Source organism: Macrotis lagotis, chromosome 5 (genome assembly GCF_037893015.1).
Source record: "Macrotis lagotis isolate mMagLag1 chromosome 5, bilby.v1.9.chrom.fasta, whole genome shotgun sequence".
NCBI classification, from domain to species: domain Eukaryota; kingdom Metazoa; phylum Chordata; class Mammalia; order Peramelemorphia; family Peramelidae; genus Macrotis; species Macrotis lagotis.
In genome coordinates, this window is record NC_133662.1 from 13,505,348 (window position 1) to 13,521,421 (window position 16,074).

Below are 16,074 nucleotides of genomic sequence, written 5' to 3' on the forward strand. Positions count from 1 at the left end.
CCTAAATCCATGCCAATAGTAGTAACATAAATATTTATATGTATATATATATATATATATGTATATATGTATATATGTATATGTATATGTATACACATTCCTTACCCAATCAAGGGAATGCATTGAAATGTCTCTTTTTTTTAGTAGCAAGATAATGAAAGATACTGGCAATGTGATTCAGTGTCTCAGTGTTAATTCAAAACAATACCACTGTATATCAACAACAAGATCCATTTAAATATCTGAGAATATATGTGTGTATATGCATATGTATTATTAATATTGGGTTGTTTTGATCATGTCCTTCTCTCTGTGACCTATTTGGGGCTTTCTTGGCAAAGATGCTGGATGGTTTGCCATTTCCTTCTCTAGTTCATTTGACAAATGAGGAAACTGGGGTGGCTAGGTGGCGTAATGGATAAAGCATGGGCCCTGGAGTCAGGAGTACCTGGGTTCAAATCCTATCTCAGACACTTAATAATAACCTAGCTGTGTGGCCTTGGGCAAGCCACTTAACCCCATTTGCCTTGCAAAAACCTTAAAAAAAAAAGAGGAACCAAGACTGAGGCTTGGGGGATATTAGCTCTAAGGGGGGAATGGGGGAGAAGAGATAAATAATGGTCTTCCAAAATGGACTGCGGAGCATTGACAAGAAAGAGAACCAGAAAAGAGCAATGCCTCTTTTTTTTTTTTTTAGTTTTTGCAAAACAATGGGCTTAAGTGACTTGCCCAAGGTCTTAAGTTGTCTGAGGCTAGATTTGAACTCAAGTCCTCCTGACTCTAGAGGCCAGTGTTCTATCCACTGTACCACCTAGCTGATCCAGAGAGCAATGTCTTGGGAGAAAGAGGAAGAGAGAGTATTCAGGAGAAAGGGGTGGTCAACAGCATTTAAAGTTGCTGAGAAGTCAAGGAAGGTGACTGAGAAAAAGATCGTTAGATCTAGCAGTTGAGATAGAACATCAGTCCTGGAGTCAGGAGGACTTGAGTTCAAATCTAGCCTCAGACATTTAATAATTACTTAGCTCTGTGACCTTGGGCAAGTCATTTAAACTCATTGCCTTGCAAAAAAAAAGCTGATTGACACTAACTGATAATCAATAATACTGAAGGCAGAACTGATAAAATTTATATTGGAGAGTTAATGTGGCTAGGTGGTGAAGTGGATAAAGCACCGGCCCTGGAGTCCGGTCTCAGACACTTAATAATTACCTAGCTGTGTGACCTTGAGCAAGCCACTTAACCCCTTTTGCCTCGCAAAATCTTAAAAAACAAAAAACAAAAAGCAAAAGACAAATGAGGAAAAGGAGGCAAATACAGTTAAGTATATTTTCCCGGTATCTGAGATCAGATTTGAATCAGACCCTCCTGACTTTGACATTCTATCCACTGTGCCACCCATCTACTCATGTACATGTAAAGATATATGTATATGTATTTGAATATGCATTGTATATTGTATGTGAATATGTATATGCATGTACATATACATAAGTAAATATGCACTTGTTGCATTGCATGCATATATATGTGCAGGTATCTGTGTATGTATGTGTGAGGATGTATGTGTGTATGTCTGCTATTAAACATTTAACAAACAAAAGTATTACTATCTGATACAAACAAGTCATACTTGACTTGAAATCTCTTGAACAGGAATATACTCTTCACAATGACATTACATAAATATGAACAGAACTGATAGTACTTTAACAGTCACTAATTCAGGTTATAATTTGTCTTTTCCAAATATGTACTTTCCAAAACAGTGATCCACCCTTTCATTTATCTGCATCTTTTTTTGTCTTCAGATTTAATTTTTTTTTTTTAGTTTTTGCAAGGCAATGGGGTTAAGTGACTTGCCAAAGATCACACAGCTAGGTAATTGTTAAGTGTCTGAAGTCAGATTTGGACTCAGGTCCTCTGACTCCAGGGCTGGTGCTCTATCCACTGCATAACCTAGCTGCCCCCAGATTTAATTTAAAGTGAGACTGAGAAGAGAGATGTGATCCAGATGGATATGAGTAGAATTCAATTCTCCTGATAGTATGTCTACTTGTTGGTTGTACAAGAATCTCACAGAGAATGTTATCTTTTGTTGTTGTCATTTTTCAATTGTGTCATGTCATGTCTCTTCATAGTTCATTTGGGGTTTACTTGGCAAAGATAGCAAAGTAGTTGCCATTTTCTTTTCTGGCTCATTTTACAGATAAGGAAACTGAGACAAGCAGAATTTAGTGACTTGTCTAGGGTCACACAGGTTAGGAAGTTCTGAGACTGGACTTGAACTTAGGGGGCTAAGTCTTCCAGACCACAAATCTGTGTTGTTGTTGATTTTTATCTACTGCACCACCTAGTGCAGAGATTATTATTCTGCCACAAATAGCATTTACATAGTACTTTAAGATTTGCAAAGCATTTTATAAGTAATATCTCATTTTTTTCCTCACAACTACCTGGGCAGTTGGGTACTGTTATTATTTCCATTTTACAGATGAGAAAACTAAAGTAAACAATTAAGTGACTTGCCTAAGGGTCACACAGCTGGTAAATGTCTGAGAATAGATGTGAACTTGGATCTTCTTGATTTGAGGTCCAGTGCTCGGTGCCACCTAATTGCCTTAACATCTTTGTGTTGTTTATTGACAGTCTTAAAAACTGCATGATTCTTATTATCTTCCTTTTCATCACCATTACCATAAAAGAGGAAAAGGGTGAAATAGGATTGTGAATCATTTTGTATTTTTCTTTACTTAATAGGTAGACATTAGCTAAAGAATGTCTCACCAGTTAGGGATATCTAAAATGGGAATAACAACAGTTGTGCTACTATAACTAGCTTATATGATTATTGTAAGAAAAGTGATCTATGAACTTTAAAATGCCATAAACCTGTAAAGGGTCTTGAATGCCATAAATGCTTTTGATGATGATCCAATTCAGTAAATGTTTATTATATCTTTTATATTCAAAGCACCATGTGGTCTCTGGGGGAAATGCAAAGGTCAGATAAGTCCCTACCTTCATGGAACTTACTAGTGAGTCAGAGGAGATGACATAAACTGAGAGCAATGATATAAAATTATACATGATCAAAAGCATTAATCTCTGTAACCCTTATATCAGAGCCTTCAACAGACACAAAGAGGTTTTTTTTTTTTCCCATTTAACTGCTCCTAGTCATTGTTCCTACCCAGGCAGCATCTGGGAACCTGTGTAACTGATATTTCTCGTTAAAACTACAAGACTCAAAACACAGACAGTTTTCATTGCACAGTAAAAACACAAAAAATGGACTCACATCTAAGCCCACAGAAAGTCAAGAAACTCCATTTCTTCAGAGGGGCACCTGTCTTCAGGGACCTATGGCATCTTTGGGAATTATAATTTTATTCTGTATGAGGTATCAAGAAAGAGTTACTCCTTCACTTTGGTACTTGGGTGTTCTACTGTTTTTGTTAGATTTTCTTGAGTCATTGTTTCCCATTATTTTTCTCATTGCTTGTGTTGAAGTCCATCTTTATTTATTAATTTAATATTATATTTGCATGTAGTATTACCTTTACATGTAAAACAATTTTTAAAATTTTTAAAACTTTGAGTTCCAAATTCTTTCCTTTCTTCCAGTCCTTCCTTCCCTTCCAATTCAGAAAATAATTTAATATAGGATATAAAGGTGCAGTAATGCAAAACATTTCCATAATAGTCATGTTGTAAAAAAAAAAAATTGACTCTTCCACCAAAAAGAAAACCTCAAGAAAAATAAAGAAAAGCAAGCTTCAATCTAGATAGCATTTTTTTCATAGTCCTTCAGAGTTGTCTTAGGTTATCATATTGCTGACAAAAGCTAAGTCATTCACAGCTGATCACCCTACAATATTGCTGCTACTTTGTACACAGTATATTTCCCTTTGCATCAGCTCATGTAAGTCTTTCCAGGTTTTTGTGAGAGCATCTTACTCATCACTTCTTTTAGCAGAATAGCATTCCATCATTATTATCCCCTCAATTTCCAAATCTTGCCACTAAAATGAGCTGACACAAATATCCTTTTACATATAGGTCCTTTGCCTTTTTGTTTTTCATCTTTTTTGAAATATAGACCAAGTAGTAGTATTGCTAACTCAAAGGGTATACATGGTTTTATAGTCCATTGGACATAGTTTCAAATTGTCTACAGAATGGTAGAATCAGTTCACAACTCCACCAAGAGTACATTAATATCTAATTTTACCTACATCCCTTCCAATGTTTATTTTCCTTTTCTGTTCTATTAGACAATCTAATAGATATAAGGTAGTACCTCAGGATTGTTTTAATCAGCATTTCTTCAATCAACGGAATGTTAGAACATGTTTTTAAAAAATATAGATAAATTTGATAACCTCATCTGAAAATTTCATAACATTTGATGATTTATCAATTGGGGAATGGTTCTTATTTTTATAAATTTGATTCAATTCTATATATTTGAGAAATGAGACCTTTATCAGAGAAACTTGCTTCAAAATTATTTTCATAGTTACTATTGCTAACTCTATTTTCCTCCATCCTATTCCTCCTCATCCCTGTTTATTCTATTCTCAATTTCCTTTCACCCTGTCCTTCCTTAAAAAATGTTTAATTTCTGACTAACCTCTCCCCCAGTTTTTGCTCTTACTTTCATCTCCCTCTTTCTTCTACTCTCTTCCCCTCCTACTTTCCTGTTGGGTAAGATAGATGTCTATATCCAATTGTTATTCCCTTCTGATGAGAGAAAGATTCACTCACTCTCCCTTAATTTCCCCCCCTTCCATTCCATTGTAAAAGGCTTTTCTTGCCTCTTTTATGAGAGATAATTTATCCCATTCTACCTCCCTCTTTCCTTTTCTCCCAATACAGTCTAATTTTACCCCTTAATTTTATTTTTAACATATCATCCCTTTATATTCAACTTATACTTGAGCTCCTGTCTATATATACTCCTAACTACCTTAATAATGAAAAAAAAATTGTGTGAGTTATCAGTATCATCTTCCCATTCAGGAACATAAGAAGTTCTACATCATTAGGTCTCTTATGATTTCCCTTTCTTGTTTATCTTTTAATACTTTGCTTGAGTCTAATATTTGAATATCAGACTTTCTGTTCATCAGGAAAGTTTGAAAGTCCCTTATTTCATTGAAGGTCCATCTTTTCCTCTAATATAGTATGCTCAATTTTGTTGGGTAGTTGGTTCTTGGTTGTAAACCAAGTTCGTTTGCCTTCTGGAATAGCATATTTCAGACCCTACGAACCTTTAATGTATAAGTTGCTGAATTTTGTGTTATTCTGACTATGGCTCCATGATACTTGAAATGTTTCTTTCTGCTTGCAATATTTTGTCCTTGACCTGGGAGCTCTGGGATTTAACTATAATATTTCTTGGAGTTTTCATTTTGGGATCTCTCTCAGGAGGTGATGGTGGATTTTTTTTCAGTTTCTATTTTACCCTCTGATTCTAGAATATCAAGGCAGTTTTCCTTGATAATTTCCTGAAAGATAATATCTAGACTCTTGTTTTGGTTATGGGTTCAAGTCCAAAAATTTTTAAATTGTCTCTTCTAGATCTATTTTCTAAGTCAGTTGGTTTTTTCAATGAGATATTTCACAGTGTCTTATTTTTCCTTTTGTTTGTTTTTTTTTTTTCAGAGAAAATTTATGTATTGGCTTCTCCCATTTGAATATAAGCTTCTTGAGGACAAGATCTTTTTTGCTTGTATTGTATTCTTAACATTTCCCACAGTGCCTGGTCCATAGCAAAAATTTAAATGTTTGTTGATTTTATTTACTTGATAGGAAATATTTCAAGCAGAAAGAAACAAAAGGAGAAGGACCTCAAACTTGTTTGGATTCTATCAGCCTCAGGTCATAATGGAACAGGGAACAGAGGTTGCCAAAAATTAAATAGTCTTTAGAAATATACAAATATTAATTTAATTATTTTTTTTCTCTAAACATGAGCTCTTTGCCCAGAATAATACTAGCAGAACTACATTATATCCATATTAACACCTTCTTGTATATCTTTTATATTAGTCAAAAAATATTTGTGTCTCCCTTAATGGAATGGAAAGTTCTTTGAATCTGAATTTGATTTTGTAGTTCCTGGGTTTAAATTCCTATTAGTTGATTGAGACAAACAAAACAAAAAAGACACAAAGAAATTGCAGCTAAGGGAAAGAGTAGTTCACAAGTTTTCTGAGTGAATAAAGGAAATGGAGAAGCACACTTCCAGCCTCTTGTCAGAGAAGTGATGCTGAATGAGACATGCATTTTCAGAAATGGTCAATGTCTCAATTTATTTTATACTTTAAAATCTCAGATACCCTAATAGTAAGTATTCCTAATCACCATTAGAAACTCTGACCTTTCTTTTTGACTCAAATTCAAGGTACACAGTGTAACTCTTGCTCCTTTTTTCAAAGGAGAAATCCAAATTCTGGCTACTGAGAAGTATGATTTTTTAAAAAAATAGATTGACAGTAGGTATTTGCTACATGGAAATGTTACTATGCTGCATTATAAATTGCTCAGTTGAGCAAAAAGTCTAGAGATGAAAACTCTGTTGTAGACAACACTGAAAAAAAAATAGGTTCCTTCTTTGATGATAAAGTCAGGTAGATTTTTTCCCTCTTAGAAGGAACTCTTACATATCATGGCTGAATGAATTAGTTTTCACTTTTTTTTAAAAAAGAGTTATAGGGGACGGCTAGGTAGCACAGTGGATAGAGCACTGGCCCTGGAGTCAGGAATACCTGGGTTCAAATCCATCCTCAGACACTTAATCATTACCTAGCTGTGTGGCCTTGGGCAAGCCACTTAACCCCATTGCCTTGCAAAAACTTTAAAAAAAGAGTTATAGAAAGTCTTGGGACTTTAAACTAAAAGAGCATGGCCAAGATCACTCTTCTCAAGAGGCATAGATACCAGCTGAAAGAAAAGCTACATAAGCATATCCACAGGAAAGTTGTACTTAGCAGACCAATGATTAGCAGGTATAGTAGAACAGGGCAATGGTGTCATCAGACAATATTAATATCCCTGCATTTTTAGAAGACTGATTTGACCTGACATGAATGTGCCATTTTCCTACCTACCTGTAGGTAATCTACAAGTGTATTGCTCCCCATATCTATCCACTTTTTTTCTACTTATAGTGTGCATTTTTGTGGGAAGTTTAAAGGGAAAATATTTTGTTGCTATTTTCCTAGATTTCATGCTATTTTGTATAATGTCATCCTGGTTAGTATAGCCAGGAAATAGAGTCACTGCATCCCTAGGATACTCTTTCCCTGAGGCCTTCCCTTTAATTCCTCCACTGAACATGATCAATTTTTCTATTTTCATCCTAAGTGATTAACACAATGTTAGGCATGTGCTAGGCAATTCATTTAAACTAATTTATCTCCTGGATGACTAATAAAGTTCAGCACCTTGGTGGGGTCTCTTTAACTATGGTTTTTGAAATAAAGACTTACAGAATTCTTTGAACCTGATACGGTCTCTTCTGGGGGAGGTACTCTGTGACTAGGATGACAGCCCCCCCTCCCTGGTGCTATGTAAGCACAAAGTATCTTACTGGATGGTAATTTCAAGAATGATCAGGTAAAAACTGAGAGTTCAGAAAAATTTAGGAAGATTTACATGAACTAATAGAGAGAACTAGAAGAACAATTTATACAATAATAACAATAATGTAAAGGAAAACAACACTGAAAGACTTCAGGACTCTAGTCAATGAGGTATTCAAGCATCACTTTAGAGGGCTAATGGTGAAGCAGATACAGATTGAGGGAAATGTTTTCAAAGAAGGACAATGTGTCAATTTGTTCTATCTCATCATGCTTATTTTATTATTTAAATATACTTATTTAGGGTAGCTAAATAGTACAGTGGTTAGAACTCTGGGTCTGGAGTCAGAAAGACTCATCTTCCTGAGTTCAAATCTGACCTTAGTCACTTATTAGTTATATGATTCTGGGCAAGTCACTTAACCCTGTATGTTTCTGTTCCCTGACCTATAAAAAAAGATTGAGAAGGATATGCTAAATCACACCAAGATAACCCCAAATAGGGTCACAAAGAGTGAGACACAATTGAAAAACAACAAAATACTTATTTGTATAAATATAAGAACTTATTTGTTCTACTGGATGTTTGGGAAGTCACTGGTAAGTGATGGTGATTTTTTTCTAAACAAAAACAAAGCATCAATAATATATTTGCCAGGGGGTGGCTAGGTGGCGAAGTGGATAAAGCACCACCCCTGGAGTCAGGAGAACCTGGGTTCAAATCCAGTCTCAAACACTTAATAATTACCTAGCTGTGTGGCCTTGGGCAAGCCACTTAACCCTATTTGCCTTGCAAAAACCCCAAAAAATAATAATATATTTGCCAGTATGGCAAAATGGAAAGACCACTTGCTCTTGAAGTAGAAGACATTAGGTAGGTTCAAATCCTGTGTCTACTTATTATTTCTTCTATGACTTCAGGCATACTATTGAACTTTCTTTGGCCTTATTTTCTTCATCTGAAAAATCAGGAGGTTGGACCTCTGAGCTCTAGCTAATTATAAGATTCCATAATTCTAAAAAGAGACAGAAAAAAAAAAAGATGGAACCAATGCTATTAAATGAAGGGATCAGGAAAGACCTCAAGCAAATGCAGAGTCAATACTATGATGAAAGTTCAGGATTCTAGGAGGTAGAGGAAAGGAGGAAATCCATTCCATGGAGGAACATTTCCTCCTTTCCCTTCTCCTGTATCTTCATATCTTATTATTCTCAGAGAAAACAAGTAGCTATTCCTTGAAGCTGTGCCCAGCTGGAGGATATTTTACTATTTTGCAAGTCAATTTAGAATACTCTAAGCAGGTGCACATAGAGCAGAAAGGAACGCACAGGTAAGCTAGTCCTAAATGAGGAATTGTCTAAGATCACACAGATAGTAATATCAGAGGCAGAATTTTAACTCAAGTCTTCTGAGGAAACTGAAGCCAGGGAATTTAAGTGACTCACACAGGGTCGCCCAGGAACCAATATCAGAGGCAAGATTTGAATTTACCTCTTTTGCTTTGAGAAACAGACCCTCTTTCCACTGTGCCCCAATGTGATGGAAAGTCAGTGAAAACATTATCTCCCTTGAATCCTACCACCTGACTGATTTCCTTTGATCTCTCAACACAGGCTCCAATTTCATGCCCTCCCTGCTGTCTTCCTGGGTTCTGAAAGAGTCTGGATCTTTGTAACATAAGCCAACTTCTGCTCTGCATCATTTCAGGCTCTCCAAGGAGCCACAGATACCATTTCCAGCTAGTCACATATGTTCCAGACAGTTATGATCTACACTAAGTGATTAACACATTCTACTGATTCCCCAAGGTAATTCTCTTTCTCCTTCCCCCTCCCTCCATTTATTGCAAAGCACTTTTCTTTCTTTCTTTTTTTTAGATGACTCAATCATTTCTTTTCTCTACATATCCACCCTTCGCTGCTGACTCATCCAATCTTGTTAAGGTAATCAGCCTACCCCAGTTAACTTTAAGGGACTGAATGGGTCTGTCTCCATGGCATCATTAATGGGAAATCATACCACTGAGGAAAGTAGTCACCCTGCAGGGTTCAGGTCGCTCTTTATAAATCTTTGTGCAATCCGAGATAAGCATAATGTCTCTTTAAAAACTGCTCTTGTGGGTTGATTTCATTTCCTCAAATGCGATTATTCGGTGAGAGTGTAAATAGAATTTTACTGGGTCCCCTCAACTTTGGATCAATTAGAGAGCTAATGCCCCAGTGGCTGGCTGCAGGCTGGAGGGATTTCATTTGTTTTAATGGTGAGTTGCTTAAAATAATTCTGTCTTCCACAGGCAGATTTCTCATTTCCCGAAGCAGATTGAATTGTTCCAAGATGAGTCAGTGGAGAGAACTCTTTTACTCTACCTAATCAGCCAAGCTCAAGCATAAGTCCTTTGGCCACCCTTCCCTCAACCCCCTAAACCCAGGAGGATGGATCAATCAATCAATCATCAATCAATCCATCACTGACTAAGCACCTTCTGTATGCAGGTACTGTTCTAGGAACGGAGGACATAAGTAGAAAGAAACAATCCCAACTTGCAAGAAACATTCTAATGGAAAAAATAACAAGATGACATTTAAAATATATTTAGTATAAATATAGAGTGTTTGAAAAGTCTTTGTGCAATTTTGAATTATTATTAGGCTTAGATATACATGAAGATTTCTGGCTCATTCTATATAAATTTCATAAAACAGATATAAAAAAAGCAGTGAATACAGAGTAGTTTCAGAAGGAGGATGCTAACAGTAAGGGGGATCAGGAAAGGCTTCATACAGAAGATGGACCTAAGCTGAAACTTTTTTTAAATCAACTCTCCCAAGAAATTCATTTGTTTATTTTGCTCAGAATTCAACTTCCTTTTATAGTGACCTTTTCTTTCTTCTTCTTTTTTTGCAAGTCAATGGAGTTAAGTGATTTGCCCAGGGTCACACAGCTAAGTAATTATTAAGTGTCTGAGGTCACATTTGAACTCAGGTCCTCCTGACTCCAAAGCCAATACTCTATCCAGTATGCCACCTAGCTGCCCCGATAGTGACATTTTCATTAAGTATTTTATATTTTGTTCTCTTGGTTCAGCTTACTTTAATTTGTATCATTATGTAAATATTTCCATGCTTCTCTGAATTCTTCATATTTGTCATCTCTCACTACACAATAATATTTTCTCTTTGTGTGTGTGTGTGTGTGTGTGTGTGTGTGTGTGTGTAATTCCAGACCTGTGATTTCATTGGTTTAGAGAATTTTCAGGAAGAGAAACTACCTCTCCCAAATTGAATCAGCAATTTGTTCTACAACTTAGTCTCATAGAATTGTCTGAGGTCCTGAGAAGTTAAGCACCAAGTGCAGGCTCAGTCAGTATGGGTCAGAGAAAGAACATGAAATCTTCTTGACTCTGAAGTTGATTTTCTCTTTATTATTCCATGCAGCTTCTATAAAATCAGATTCAATTTTTTTTAACAATTTCCTAGTTAATTGGCAGCTACTTTATTTCCAGTTCTTTCCAGTTCATTGAGTGTTACTTTTAAGTATTTTCATGCTTCAGTCTTTAGTTTCTATAGCAACCTTTCATTTTATGGAAGAAGAAACTGAGTCCCAAGCTAAGCTGTAGTCAGAAGTTTACTATTGCTGATCCATTGATTCACTTTCCTTCCTATTTTGTTAGATATTCTTGAGTTTTCTTGCTGTCCCATGAGGACACATGGAATAGAGAAACCTTTTCTGCCTGGAAAGATAAATACTGAGACAAGATAAAAAGCTTTAAAAAGAAACGTGGGGGGATATGGATAGACTTGCTCACTAGATCTGGGAAGTATTTAAATCTTGGAAGAAGTAGTTTTAGGCAAAAGCAGGAGACGATTATAGTAATCTGCTGTTTGATAAACCCAAAGAATCTAGCTATTGGGATAAAAAGTCCCTCTTTGATAAAAGCTGCTGGGATAATTGGAAGTTAGTATGGAAGAAACTTAGATTAGACCAACACCTCACACCCTTTACCAAGATAAGATCCAAATGGCTACAGGGCTTAGACATAAAAAACAATACTATAAGCAAATTAAAAGCTCAAGGACTAGTTTACCTGTCAGATCTATGAAAAGGGGAGCAGTTTATGACTAAGGAAGAGTTGGAGAACATCACCAAAAACCAACTAGATGATTTTGATTACATTAAATTAAAAAGCTTTTGCACAGATAAGACCACTGTAACCAAGATCCAAAGAAATGTAGTAAATTGGGAAACAATCTTTACAACTAATGATTCTGACAAAGGACTCATTTCCAAAATATACAGAGAACTGGGTCATATTTTTAAAACAAAAAGCCATTCCCCAATTGACAAATGGTCAAAGGATATACAAAGGCAATTTACAGATGAGGAGATCAAAGCAATCCATAGCCATATGAAAAATTGCTCTAAATCATTAATTATTAGAGAAATGCAACTTAAAGCTTCTCTGAGGTACCACCTCACACCTCTCAGATTGGCCAATATGACCAGGAAGGATAATGATCATTATTGGAAGGGTTGTGGGAAATCTGGGACACTATTACACTGTTGGTGGAGCTGTGAACTCATCCAATCTTTCTGGAGAGCTATTTGGAACTACACCCAAAGGGCAACAAAAATGTGTATACCCTTTGACCCAGCAATACTACTACTGGGCCTATACCCTGAAGAGATGATGAAAAAGGGTAAAAACATCACTTGAACAAAAATATTTATAGCAGCCCTGTTTGTGGTGGCAAAGAATTGGAAATCAAATAAATGTCCTTCAATTGGGGAATGGCTTAGCAAACTGTGGTATATGTATGTCATGGAATACTATTGTTCTATTAGGAACCAGGAGAGACGGGATTTCAGGGAAGCCTAGAGGTATTTGCATGAATTGATGCTGAGTGAGATGAGCAGAACCAGAAAAACACTGTACACCCTAACAGCAACATGGGAGTGATGTTGAACCCTGAAGGACTCACTCATTCCATCAGTGCAACAATCAGGAACAATTTTGGGCTGTCTGCAAGGGAGAGTGCCATCTGTATCCAGATAAGGAGATGTGGAGTTTGAACAAAGTTCAAGGACTATTCCCTTTAATTTAGAAAAAAAAAGATATCTTATTGTCTGATCTTGTTACCTCTTAGACTTCTTGTCTCTTCCTTAAGGATATGATTTCCTCTCTCATCACACTCAATTTGGATCAATGTACAACATGGAAACAAACTAAAGACCGACAGATTGCTTTCCCGGGGGGGGGGGGGGGGGGGGGGGAGTAAGATTGGGGGGGAATTGTAAAACTCAAATAATATCTTTAATAAAAACAACCAATAAGAAAAAAGAAAGTAGTTTTAGGACAAACAAAAGGAACACTTAGTATAGTCAAGCTTGTTACCAGATGGAGACTGTATGTTATGAGCCAAAGATAAAAATAAATTTTAGAAAGGCTTACTTAAGTTTTTCATCCAGTCTCAGAAGCACACACTCTAAAACTACAAATGGCTAAGAAGGTGCTAAACTACAGTAGTAAAGTTTTCTTACTTAGGAGTTCCCTATTCTAAAGAAATCAAATATATAGTTCCTATTGCCTATTTAAATTCATGAAAATTAGGAGGGTAGTTAGGAGTGTTTGGGGCCATGACCCTAAACTGTGATCTCATTAATGGAGTGCTATTTGGGCAATCCAATAAAGATGAATTCAAGTCCAGTCACAGAATGCTCCAGGTCAGACCTTTCCATCCAACACAATTATTGTTGCTCAGGACTTGACTGATTTTCTAAACTAAAAAGGCCATAGATATGACTTCTTCTTAAATTATCTCCTAAAGAGCTGTATCAACTTAGTCAGATATCTGCCTTCAGTTTGAGTCTGAGCCCTCTCTAGCCTAGAAGTTCAGGACTTTCTGCCTCAAATTGCTTTGAATTTCTCTTGATGCCCACCTATGCCAGGAACTTTCCTGAACTCTTAATTAGACTTTTGTCAGGAACTGCCAGTTCCTGTTGCCTAGTCTAACAGGCAAATTGGTTTCTGTCAATTCTCTGCAAGACTGCAGCCCACTCTAGTTTCTCCAGTAGGCTTCTGGCTATGCCCTCAAATGAGTTGAGTCATAGAATTTCAAAGTTGAAGAGGACTTCAGGCATTAGCTAGCCCAACCCCTATTTGAAAAATAATTTCCTGCACAATATTTGTGAGAAATAGGCAATGAAATTCTTCATGGAGAATTAATTCTAGGAAGTTACAAGGGTACCTAGGTGGGACTGGAGTCTGAAAGACTCAACTTCCTGAGTTCAAATCTGATCTCAGATACTTATTAGCTATATGATCCTAAGTAGTAACTTCAACCTGTTTGCCTCAGTTCCTTATCTGTAAAATGAGCTGGAGAAGATGGAAAACCCCTCAAGTATCTTTGCCAAGAAAACCCTAAATGAGGTCACAGAGTCAAACACACCTGAACAACAAAATTACCTCCTAAGGCAGTCCTGTTCACTTTCAGAAATCTCTAGTTGGTAGGAAACTTCTTTTTCTTCAATCTATCAGTCAATAAATATTTTTAAAGCATTGGCACTAGGCATGCAAAAGTAAACAGTCCCTGCCCTTAAAGAGCTTAGTCTAGTGAGAAAAGAGGCAATATAAATACAGAATGGATCCAAATAATTTCAAGATGGTTATTTAGCAATTATGATTGGGAAGTGGGCAAGATGGGAATCAAGGAAAGCTTCAAATACAACGTAATGCTTGAGTGGAGTTTTGAAGAAAGCTAGGGATTCTAAGAGTGGACAGTGAGGTATTGCTAGTGGCTAGAGTGCCAGCCCTGGAGTCAAGAGGATCTGAGTTCAAACACCAGTGTGACCCTGGGCCAATCACTTTACCCTTTTTGTCTCCATTTCCTCATCTGTAAAATGAGCAGGAGAAGGAAATGACAAACTACTCCAGTATCTTTAAAGAAGTCACAAGGATCAGACACAACAGAAACAACTCAACAATGGGATTCTAAGAGGCAGATATGAGATGGGAGTGGAGGCAGGAGGCTGTCATATTTGAGAACCAGCAAGAAAGCCAGTGTGACTGAATCCCAGAGTATATGAAGGGAAATTATGTGTCATAAGACTGGAAATGTAGAATGGAATTGAATTGTGAAGGATTTTAAATGTCAGACAGAGGAGACTGCATTTGATTCTAGAAGTAATGAAAAGCCACTAGAGTTTATTGAGTAAAGAAAGTGGTCAGGCTTCTGCTTTAGGGAAATCAGTTTGCCAGATGAATGGAGAGAGGAATGAAATGAGGAAAGATTTAAGGCAAGGAGACCAGTTTGGAAGCTGGTAATTGGTGATAAGGGCTAAACAAGAGTGATGGCTGTGTGAGTAGAGAGAAGGGCACTTCGTTTGAGTTCAATTCTCAATCAATCACTTAATAAGTATTTGACTACTAGGTGTTGAGCATTGTAGTGGGGCATAAATGGTGATACAAATACATCAAAAAGAACAACTCCTATCCCTAGGGACTTTTTATTCTCATGAAAGAGATGACAGCATGTATAAATAAATAAATTGCATGTATTGGTGTTCCGGGAAGACTGGTATCTCTGATGTGAATGTTTGCTGAATAATTTTCATTTTTAGTATCCACCTGGCACTCAACTCCAAGTTATGGTTCCAAGAAACTATAGCCTAAGCTGTGAACACCCCAGTAAACCATCTAGTTACCCAGGTTAGGGTAACTAATAAACCTTAAATCTGCCAGTGACTTAGGAGTTTGTCTATTCCCAGCACATGAAAACTTCTCCCAGTGAAACAGGAAGATGAAAACAATTTTTTGCAACCTCTGTAAAGGTGGTTGAAGTCAGCACTGTGAAGTACTCAGAGCTCAGTCAGATATCACAGACCACCGTAACCTGGATCATCACCAAGCATCTTAACTTTTGTCCTACCACTGGACTTTGATGACTCAAGTTGAGAAGGAGACTAACAACTTTGTGCTACTCTGCCTGACTTAAACTCAATTCAAGTGCAAGTCAAGATATTATCCCATGATATCATTGGTCTTTGAAAATGAAGGAAAAATTAAGCCAAATAACTAGAAAGAGCCCAAACTGAAGTCAGAAAGACTTGAATTCAAATCTGACCTCAGACATTTACTATGTGATCCTGGGCAAATCACTTAACCCTATTTCCCTCAGTTCCTTATCTATAAAATGATCTGGAGAGGGAAATGTTAAGCCACTCCAGTATCTTTACCAAGAAAACCCCAAAAAAGATTAGAAAGAGTCAAACATGCCTGAAAAATAACTGAACAACAGTATCAAAATATAGATAAAATACAATTTAACTTTGGAGGGAAGATACTCAAAGTCTAAAGAATCCTGCAGGAAAGGCTTTATGTGAAGAAACACAGGAATTCTGTAATGTAGAAGTAGAGAGTGAATTCCAGACATGGGGAATAGCCATAAAAAGGTGAAGAGGCAGAGATGTAGTATTGTGTTTGAGCAA

At 36.6% G+C, this 16,074-nt stretch overlaps 1 long non-coding RNA gene across 1 annotated transcript in view; it reads left to right on the top strand.

Annotated features, from left to right (window-relative positions):
• The window catches only part of LOC141489620 (uncharacterized), a 50,894-nt gene extending 40,734 nt beyond the window's left edge, over positions 1 to 10,160 (top strand). Inside the window, exons 3-4 of the long non-coding RNA XR_012468950.1 lie at positions 9,468 to 9,533; positions 9,884 to 10,160. This is a non-coding gene — a long non-coding RNA (uncharacterized LOC141489620). The remainder of the gene's footprint in view (positions 1 to 9,467; positions 9,534 to 9,883) is intronic.
• The last annotated feature ends 5,914 nt before the right edge of the window (positions 10,161 to 16,074 follow it).